Below are 10,735 nucleotides of genomic sequence, written 5' to 3'. Positions count from 1 at the left end.
ACAATTCGCAGCCACAAACCCAGCCTTACAGAAAGTAATAGAAGGAAAATCGCAACCCAAGGAGTCCAACATTGCCAGCACTGCTTACAGTAACTCAGACATCTAGCGACCCTTCACGAGCTTAACTCAAAGAAGGGACACATACAAACTCTATTAATCAAACAAACAAAAAATAATAATAAACGGAGTCAACAATCACTGGTCATTAATATCACTTAATATTAATGGACTCAATTCACCTGTAAAAAGGCACAGACTAAGAGACTGGATACGAAAACAGGATCCAACATTCTGCTGTTTACAAGAAACACACCTCAACCACAAAGACAGACATTTACTCAGAGTAAAGGGTTGGGAAAAGGTTTTTCAAGCAAACGGACCTAAGAAACAAGCAGGTGTGGCCATTCTAATCTCCAACAAAATTGACTTCAAGCTAAAATCAATCAGAAGAGATGGAGATGGACATTTTATACTCATAACAGGAACAATTCATCAGGAGGAAGTCTCAATCCTGAATATTTACGCCCCTAATATAAAGCCTCCTACTTATGTAAAAGAAATACTTCTAGAACTCAAGGCAGTCATCAAACCACACACACTAATAGTAGGAGACTTCAACACTCCTCTCTCACCAATGGACAGGTCAATCAGACAGAAACCTAACAGAGAAATAAGAGAATAATTGGAGGTATTGAATCAAATGGACTTAACTGACATCTATAGAACATTCCACCCAAATAGAAAAGAATATACCTTCTTCTCTGCTGCTCATGGAACCTTCTCGAAAATTGATCACATACTGGGTAACAAAGCAAACTTCCACAGATACAAAAAAGTATTAGTAACCACCTGTGTCTTGTCAGACCACCATGGATTAAAGTTAGAATTCAAGAACAGTGCTACCCCCAGGAAGCCAACAAATTCATGGAAGTTGAAGAGTCAACTACTAAATCACCCCTGGGTCAAGGAAGAAATAAAGAAAGAAATTAAAGTCTTCCTTGAATTTAATGAAAATAAAGACACAACATACTCAAACCTATGGGACACTATGAAAGCAGTGCTAAGAGGAAAGTTCATAGCACTAAGTGCCCAATTAAAGAAAATGGAGAAAGCACACATTGGAGACTTAACAGCACACTTGAAAGATCTCGAAAAAAAAGAAGTTGATTCACCCAGGAGGAGTAGAAGACTGGAAATAATCAAACTGAGGGCTGAAATCAACAAAATAGAAACACAGAAAACAATCCAAAGAATCAATGAATCAAAAAGCTGGTTCTTGGAGAAAATCAACAAGATTGACAAACCCCTATCCAAATTAATCAAACGGCAGAGAGAGAACACACAAATTAATAAGATCAGAAATGAAAAGGGGGACATAACCACAGACACAGAGGAAATTCAGAGAATCATTAGATCTTACTACGAAAATTTATATGCCACAAAGTTGGAAAATGTAAAAGAAATGGACATTTTTTTAGATAAGTACCATATACCAAAGTTGAACCAAGAACAGGTGAGCAATGTAAATAGACCTGTCAGTCGTGAAGAATTAGAAGCTGTTATTAAAAATCTCCCTACCAAAAAAAGCCCAGGACCAGATGGTTTCAATGCAGAATTCTACCAGAACTTCCAGGAAGAGCTAATACCTATACTCCTTAATGTATTTCACAATATAGAAACAGAAGAATCACTGCCAAACTCTTTTTATGAAGCTACAGTTACCCTGATACCAAAACCACACAAAGACACAACCAAGAAAGAGAATTACAGACCAATATCACTCATGAACATTGACGCAAAAATACTCAATAAAATACTGGCAAACCGAATCCAGGAACACATTAGAAAAATTATCCATTATGATCAATGGGCTTCATCCCAGAGATGCAGGGTTGGTTCAACATACGCAAATCTATCAATGTAATCCATCATATAAATAAACTGAAAGATAAAAACCATATGTTCATTGCATTGGATGCTGAAAAAGCATTTGACAAAATTCAACACCCATTTATGATAAAGGTGTTGGAGAGACTAGGGATACAAGGATCATGCCTAAATATAATAAAAGCAATATACAGCAAGCCATCAGCTAACATCAAATTGAATGGAGAGAAACTCAAAGCCTTTCCACTAAAATCAGGAACACGACAAGGCTGTCCACTCTCACCATTCCTCTTCAATATAGTGCTTGAAGTTCTAGCAATAGCAATAAGACAACATAAGGGGATCAAGTGGATTCGAATTGGAAAAGATGAAGTTAAACTTTCGTTATTTGCAGACAATATGATAGTGTACATCAGCGACCCCAAAAACTCTACCAAAGAACTCCTACAGTTGATAAACACCTTTAGTAATGTGGCAGGATACAAGATCAACTCCAAAAAATCGGTAGCCCTCCTATACACAAAGGATAAAGAAGCAGAGAGGGAAATCAGAGAAACATCACCTTTCATGATAGCCACAAATAGCATAAAATATCTTGGGGTAACTCTAACCAAGGAAGTGAAAGACCTATTTGACAAGAACTTTAAGTCTTTGAAGAAAGAAATTGAGGAGGATACCAGAAAATGGAAAGACCTTCCCTGCTCTTGGATTGGGAGAATCAACATAGTAAAAATGGCAATTCTACCAAAAGCAATCTATAGATTCAATGCAATTCCCATCAAAATCCCAGCAAAATTCTTCACAGACCTTGAGAGAACAATAATCAAGTTTATATGGCAAAACAAAAAACCCAGGATAGCCAAAACAATCTTATACAATAAAGGAACTTCTGGAGGCATTACCATCCCTGACTTCAAACTCTATTATAGAGCTACAGTATTGAAAACAGCTTGGTATTGGCATAACAACAGGGAAGTCGACCTATGGAATCGAATAGAAGACCCAAGTATTAACCCACAAACTTATGAACACCTGATTTTTGACAAGGGAGCTAAAGCTATACAATGGAAGAAAGATAGCATCTTTAACAAATGGTGCTGGCATAACTGGATGTCAACCTGTAGAAGAATGAAAATAGATCCATATCTATCACCATGCACAAAACTCAGGTCCAAATGGATAAAACACCAACATTAATCCGACCACTTTGAACCTGATAGAAGAGAAAGTGGGAAGTAGTCTACAAGATATAGGCACAGGAGACCACTTCCTATGCAGAACCCCAGGAGCGCAGACAATAAGAGAAACAATAAATAAATGGGACCTACTGAAACTGAGAAGCTTCTGTAAAGCAAAGGACACTGTCAGTAAGACAAAAAGGCTACCTTCTGACTGGGAAAAGATCTTCACAAACCCTTCAACAGAAAAAGGTCTGATCTCCAAAATATACAAAGAACTCAAGAAACTAGACACTAAAACTCTAATTAACCCAATTAAAAAATGGGGTACTGAACTGAACAGAGAATTCACAACAGATGAACTTCGAATGGCTAAAAAGCACTTAAGGTCATGCTCAACCTCCTTAGCGATCAGGGAAATGCAAATCAAAACAACTTTGAGATATCATCTTACACCTGTGAGAATAGCCAAACTCAAAAACACCAATGATAGCCTATGCTGGAGAGGATGTGGAATGAGGGGAACACTCATCCATTGTTGGTGGGAATGCAAACTTGTGTAGCCACTGTGGAAATCAGTGTGGCGGTTTCTCAGGAAACTGGGAGTCAACCTCCCTCAGGACCCAGCAATTCCACTCTTGGGAATATACCCTAGAGATTCCCTAACATACTACAAAAGCATTTGTTCAACTATGTTCATAGCAGCACTATTCATAATAGCCAGAACCTGGAAACAGCCTAGGTGCCCCTCAATAGAAGAATGGTTAAAAAAGGTGTGGAACATACACATATTAGAGTTTTACTCAGCGGTAAAAAACAATGACATCTTTAATTTTGCATGCAAATGGATGGAAATAGAAAACGCTTTACTGAGTGAGGTAAGCCAGACCCAAAAAGAGGAACACGGTATGTATTCACTCATAAGTGGATTCTAACCATAATTAAAGGTCTTTGAGCCTATTATTCGTGATCCTACAGAAGCTAAATTAGAAGATGAACCTGATGAAGATTATTTAGCTATCCGCCAGGAGGTAGGAAATAGACAAGAGTCCCAGGTAACCTCGGGTGCATGGGGGGGTGGGAGGGTTGTCAGTAAGGGAGAGGGTTAGAGAGAAGGGAGTAGGGGAGGACTGGGGAAAGATCGGGGGACTGGGATGGGGGGGAGGGAGGAAGGATGGATATGGGATCAGGCAAGTATATATCTCAACTAAAGGAATCATTTTAGGGTTTACAAGAGACTTGATTATAAAGGGGATCCCCGGTCCAAGGGGAGATCCCCAGATGGTTCTCTGGACAGAGGAGAGGGTGCCTGAACCGGCCTTGGCCCACAACCATATTGATGAATATTTTGCATGTCACCATAGAACCCTCATCTGGTGATGGATGGAGATGGAGGCGGAGAACCACGTTGGAACACTGGACCTAGTTCCCTAGATCCAAATGAGAAGCAGAAGGAAAGAGAACGTGAGCAAAGAAGGCAAGGGCACAGGAAACCTTCATCCGACGTTGGATGGCGATACAGATGGAGACCCATATTGGAACACCGAACTGAGCACTCCACGGTCCAAATGAGGAGCAGAAGGATGAAGAAAATACAAAAGTAATCAGGACTGCGAGGGATGCGAGCACCCACTGATACAAGGGGACTGATATAATGAGAGTTCACCAAGGCCTGTTGGACTGGAACTGAAAGAGGACGTGATCCAACCAGATTCTCTGAATGTGGCCGGATTCTCTGAATGTGGCTGGCCCGGAGCCTTTTTGAAAAGCCATTGACAATGACACTGGGACTTGCTTCCTCTGCATATACTGGATTTTGGCGCTCCAGTCTGTTTGGACTCTCACCTTCCCTGGACCTGGAGGGAGAGGGGAGGTACTTGAACTTCCCACAGGGCAGGAAACCCTGACTGCTCTAGGGGATGGAGAGGGAGGAGGAGATGGAGTGGGGGAAGTGGGAGGGTGTTGGGAGGAGGGGCTGAAATGGAAACTTTTATAATTTAATAAAAAAAAAATAAAAATAAAAGTAGTAGTTGTTTTTTTTATTAAAAGTAGACTAAATAGCCTATCTTTTATTGTATCTCTATATCTCCCCTTTTTCATTTTATAATGAGATCCTTTGTTCAGCTTTTTCCTGACATTACCAATAACAACCTGTAACCAACCTCTCATAAATAATGACAAATATCCATAACCCGCTGAATGACCAAAAACCACCCACCCCACCTCTTCGGAATGCGGACATAATGTTCTTAAAATTGCTTCCTTTTGTCTGTGGGTAACAGTATTTTGATCAGACCCTGAAAAATTTTGGTTTAATTATCATGTCCTGGAAAATCTTGCTGTATCATTTGCTGTCCAGTGTCTGTGTAATGGGAAAATGCAGGGCTTGTCTCAAGTTCTGGCTAGAGTAGTCTGTGAGGCTGGATCATCTCAGCTAGCCACCTTGGAACTTTGCTAAGCAGTTTGTAGTCCAAAGTCAACCTTTAGGTGGGGTTTGTTAGCTAAGTGGCATTACCATAGTCTCGGTGGAATCATTGTTTTGCAATCCCATCCTCTTCTGGAGACTTCAGAGATCACATTAGATCAGACTATTCTTTTTGTAAAGTTTCTGCACCCCAATAAGCCTCTCCACCAATGCAACAATACAATTTAGACCAAATCAAACCAAATTAGAAAAAGCCCACATTTAATGGATATCAATGCTTCTGGATGGCTTTTCAGCCCCACAGAGAGGAGATGGGAAAGGAAGCCCGGAAAACCACCTGTTTGTTCTCTTGGGAACAGTTTAAACACCCCATGGGCATGGTTTGGAGTATCTCTGGAGAGGGGTCATCATTTGGTGGGCTTCCGCGGGGGTGGAGTCTGGACTGAGGCAGCTAAGCCCTTGCATGCATGCATGGATTACATCATCCACATATGACTCTGCTAAGCCCTTGGGCATATGCCTGGTTATATCCATGTATGACTCAGCTAAGCCCTTGTGCGCATGCGTGGTTACATCCACGTATGACTCAGCTAAGCCCTTGCACACATGTGTGAGCCCCATCATCTGTGTATGCGTACCCACGTCAACCCCCTGTGCACATGCACTAGGCAGCTTTTAAAAGCTGGACGTGCCATCTTCCTCTCTCTCTCTGCACACTGACTTCCCAGGCCTGTGCACACCCCTCTAATAAACTCCTAAGCGGGTTTGTTGTGTGTTCTGTGTTTCCTTCTCACTTGTGCCATGTAATTTCAAGGTTACTAGGGTAAAAATAGATTGTTATTACCGGCCCTATGACAGGGCTACCGTGGAATGGGTGATTAACTGCTAGAAAGAATGGTATGGCGAAGTGCCCTGGTTGTAGAGGTGAGGCAAGGGTGAATGAGTGAGATAAGAACAGATATACTGTTTAAAGCCAGATTTTAGTTGTTCGGTAGGTATCCATTTGAGCCTGAAGAGGTGGAATCAATGGTGAAGTCCCAGGAGCTGGTGAGCTAGTGTAGGTGCTGGCATTATCTGGAGAATCCTCTGCAGGTTGGTCTCAGCCCAGACAGCAGGAGTGAGCTGTAAAAAATGCTTGAAAATGGGTGGGGTCAAAATAGGCTCTGGAGACTGTATATTTTAACCATACCAGATTTCTTGATACAGCAGTAGAACTTCTCTAAGGAACCTGCGGGTATCTGTAAGATAGATAGAACAGATTTACATCTTGGTGTCATAGCAAAAGACTATGACATAGCAAAAGGTTAAAAGGCATGAACATTTTTGAAGACAATTAAAGGAAATTGAAAACTCTGAACCTCTGAAGATATATCTGAAATCTGTTAATTCTGGAGTTTGAAACCTGTGAAAGAGGCATACCTGTCTATATTTTTAGCAGGAAATTTAACTGATGTAGTAGTGAGGTACCAGTACCTTAAGTCATCAAACGCCACTAGACAGATCTGAGAGGGATACATCAAGGAGTAGAAGCGAGACAGCTTTCCCAGCTGTTCATGCATCCCAAGTCTATCTGTGGTCTTTGCAAACACCAGCCTTAGAAGCAGGACTAGCCTGTGGTTGCTGGGCCCTGGAGGCCTGACAGATTTTCCCATGAGGGTAGGTAGGGTTCAGTCTACCTGTCTTAGCAGGATGAGATGGTTGATCCTCCAGAGTAGCGCCATCCATTTCCAGGCAGCTTTTTTGCTGTATGGGTGGTTTTTAAAGGCAAGCCTCCAGGAAGAAGGTCTTTTGCAACTATGCATCTTGTTGCAGGAGCTATAGGATGCTGTGGAAAGGTACTTGAGAGTCAGGGTACCATTACCTGTCAGGTATATGTAAATTAGATATAAGTTAAATTTAGATGTATAGTTAACCAATCAGTTACAGCTTATCAATGTCAATAGAAGCAAGAAGATTAGAAGGAATATTTTAGTAAGCCAAAGTATATTGGAGGTAGAATGTCTCCTTGGTAGGTCCAGAACACATAGGGACTCTTACCAAAGATGGTGCTGAGGCTTCTGTTTTGACTTCAACCAAAAATGGTGGCTATCCATGTGTTTGTGTTTTTCCAGAGATGTTGTAATCTGGGCTTACAAGTTTTACAGTTTTTAAAACAAGCACACATACTACACACATAGACATAAAGCAAGCATACTGTGGCCACATTATTTGCACATATACATAACAGACAGATGGACAAAACTGTATCAGCTGACCAATTTGAAAACACTAGAGTAGGCAGCAAAAGCCAGGTGAGCACACACGTGGTCCCAGTGAGGACCAGATCAGCAGATGCTGTGAGGGGGACAGAAGGACAAGGACGGAATGCAGAGTGGGAGGACAGTGGGAATGGATCCATTGCCGGGAGAATCCCAGTGTAACCAGGTCACATGCCAGGAATGTAGACAAACAGCAAACAGTAAGGGAAGTGGGAAGAAGGGTTGGGAGGGGGAATGGGAGCGGGACAGTATCCAGAAACCATGAGCATATAGGGGTTTTGTTTACTTGTTCCCTTGCCTGCAAAAAAAAAAAAAAAAAAAAAAAAAAGGTGTTAAGGACATATGGTGTCAGATAACTTTAATTTAAAAAGACTTTGTAAAAGGCAGCCCAAGGATGTTTGAGGATCTGGCCTTGAATCGCAGGTGCCCATTTTGCGAGTCTATGCAAGACCTGAAGCCTAGCACAATGCATCCACTGTGGTAGACTTTAGGTCCATAAAACAGAGGAATGTGAGAAATTCCCTTGAATAGAATGTCTTCTATAAAAGGTCCTTGTCCTGGTAACAAGTCAGGAGCTGCATCTTTTGCAGAACAGCCTGAAAATTACAGGAGGCCCTGGGCCTCTAAGGCAATGACTTGGAAAGCACTACTTAACCCTGATGAAGTTTATTTTAATCCGGCAGAGAGCAGGTGCGGGGGAGAAGGGTCTTTTCCCAACATGTGGACCCGGTGTCCTGGTCTCACCCCAACAGTACTCCTGTCCACATTATCAACCTCTCACTCATCTTTCATGGTCAAGAGCTGCCCAGTTTAGTTCCAAACTGGAACTAAGCGCAGGCCCTTTAAACTAAACTAAACTGGCTTACAAGGAATTGGAAAGCCCATGCTGCTCTCTGCTATTGGGAAACGTAAAATTCCCATCCCCTAGCACATAGGCATCTACCATTGGACTCGCGAGATGCCTCCTAGGGAAAACAAACAAACAAACAAACACACCCTTGCATTGTGTGATGAAGGTGGACACAGAGTGGGTCATTCTGGAGAGGGAGGCTGAGCGCTTAGCTCATGAATTTGCGGAGTGTGAGAAGCTCATGGAACTCTATGAGTGACAGGAAGAGCTGAATGCCGACCAAGCTGAGATGAGGACCTCAAGGGTCTTACATGGATTAGGTTTTACACCTGCCATGCAATGCAAGAAGCTGAAAGACTTGAGTTGTGGCTGGCGAATGAGAGTGGCTTGCTCTCGCCAGAGCCCTCTTTATTCGGTCCTTCATGCTCCTTGTGGAAGAGCCTGGATGCTTGTGCGTGTCTGGAGGAGGAACTTAAGACCTCCAAGCCCATCCTGGTCCTTGTGTTCCATTCCCAGGGCTTTTTGAATGGGGACTGTACCAATATCATCCACATGCACAACAAGAAACTGATGTATCACATGGGTAATTATGATCAGTCTGTGAAGACACGGCTGGAGCCGGAGGAGAACCAGATGAAGAGGTTTCACTGGGAGCATGACCAGATTGCACACATGAAGAGCTACATTGCCAAGCTTGACCACGGCAGTACTAAGCTGTCCTGGAAGGCTCAAAGCAAAGAGAAAACAGTACAGAAAATGATGGCATCAGGACTGACTGAAAAAGTGGTGAGTGACAAGACGCTGTTCTTTTATTTTCACCATCATTATGGTGCAGAACATGAGCTTCAAGTATACAAAAGATGGGCCTTGCATCTGCAATAATCTAGAGTTTGGCACCGACCCTGACACACGGGTGGCCTTGGTAGGACCCAACGGTGCAGGGAAGTCCACTCTTTTGAAGCTGATAACCGGAGAGCTTCTACCCACAGATGAAATTACCCGGAAACAGTCTCATGTCTACCCACATATGATAGGGTAGATCATCCGGTAGGAATGATCCGGAAGCATTCTCATGCCAAGACAGGATGTTACCATCAGCACTTATAGGAGCAGCTGGACCTGGACCTTTCACCATTGGAGTATATGATGAAGTGCTACCCAGAAATCAAGGAGAAGGAGGAGATGAGGAAGATCATTAGGAGATATGGTGTCACTGGGAAACAGCAGCTGAGCCCAGTCTGGAACCTTTCGGATGGGCAGAAGTGCTGAGCGTGTCTGACCTGGCTGCCCTGGCAGAACCCTCACATGCTCTTTCTGGACGAGCCTACCAATCACCTGGACATCGAGACCATTGATGCACTGGCAGATGCTACCAATGAGTTTGAAGGTGGTAAGATGTTAGTCAGCCACGACTTCAGACTCATCCAGTAGGATGCACAGGAAATTTGTGTCTGTGAGAAGCAGATAATCACTAAGTGGCCTGGAGACAACCTGGCCTACAAGGAACACCTCAATTCCAAGCTGATAGATGAGGAGTCCCAGCTCACCAAGAGGACCCACAACGTGTGAGCCTTCAGCCAGGCTTAGGTCAGGACAGGACCCTGGGGCTGCACTCTGCTGCAATACTGCCCCCACTGTCAGTCTAGTCAGTAAGCTCACACTAGCTCAGGTCAGCTGTTTCTGTGGGTATTGCCATCATGGTCTTGATCCCATTGCGCATTGCTCCTCCCTCTCTTGGGATGGTCTCTGGAAGCTTGGCCCAGTGCTTAGCTGTGGATCTCGGCATCTGCTTCCATCAGCTGCTGAATGAAGGTTTTATGATAACAGTTAAGGTAGTCATCAATCTGATTACAGGGGAAGGTCAGTTCAAGCACCCTCTCCACTATTGCTTAGGTTCTTAGCTGGGGTCATCCCTGTGGATTCCTGGGAATTTCCCTGGTGCCAGTTTTCATGATGGCCCCATAATGGCTCCCACAATCAAGATATCACTTTCCTGGCTCTTCTCCTCTGTCCTTCCCTCATCTCAACCATCCCACTCTCTCATGTTCTCCTCCTCCCTCTCCTTTCCTCCTGTTCCCCTTCTTCCCTCCCCTCCCTTAATGATCCTAATTTTCTCAGGAGAACTTGTCTATTTCCC

The 10,735-nt window shown here is 43.1% G+C and overlaps 1 pseudogene; it reads left to right on the top strand.

Moving 5' to 3' along the window:
- The first annotated feature begins 8,142 nt into the window (after positions 1-8,142).
- Positions 8,143-10,167, top strand: LOC148122002 (ATP-binding cassette sub-family F member 2 pseudogene; annotated as a pseudogene).
- Positions 10,168-10,735: the final 568 nt, after the last annotated feature.

Source organism: Myodes glareolus, chromosome 5, assembly GCF_982192425.1.
Source record: "Myodes glareolus chromosome 5, mMyoGla1.1, whole genome shotgun sequence".
Lineage (NCBI taxonomy): Eukaryota > Metazoa > Chordata > Mammalia > Rodentia > Cricetidae > Myodes > Myodes glareolus.
Note: the sequence above shows the minus strand (reverse complement) of the source record. Positions and strands in the feature narration are given on the sequence as shown.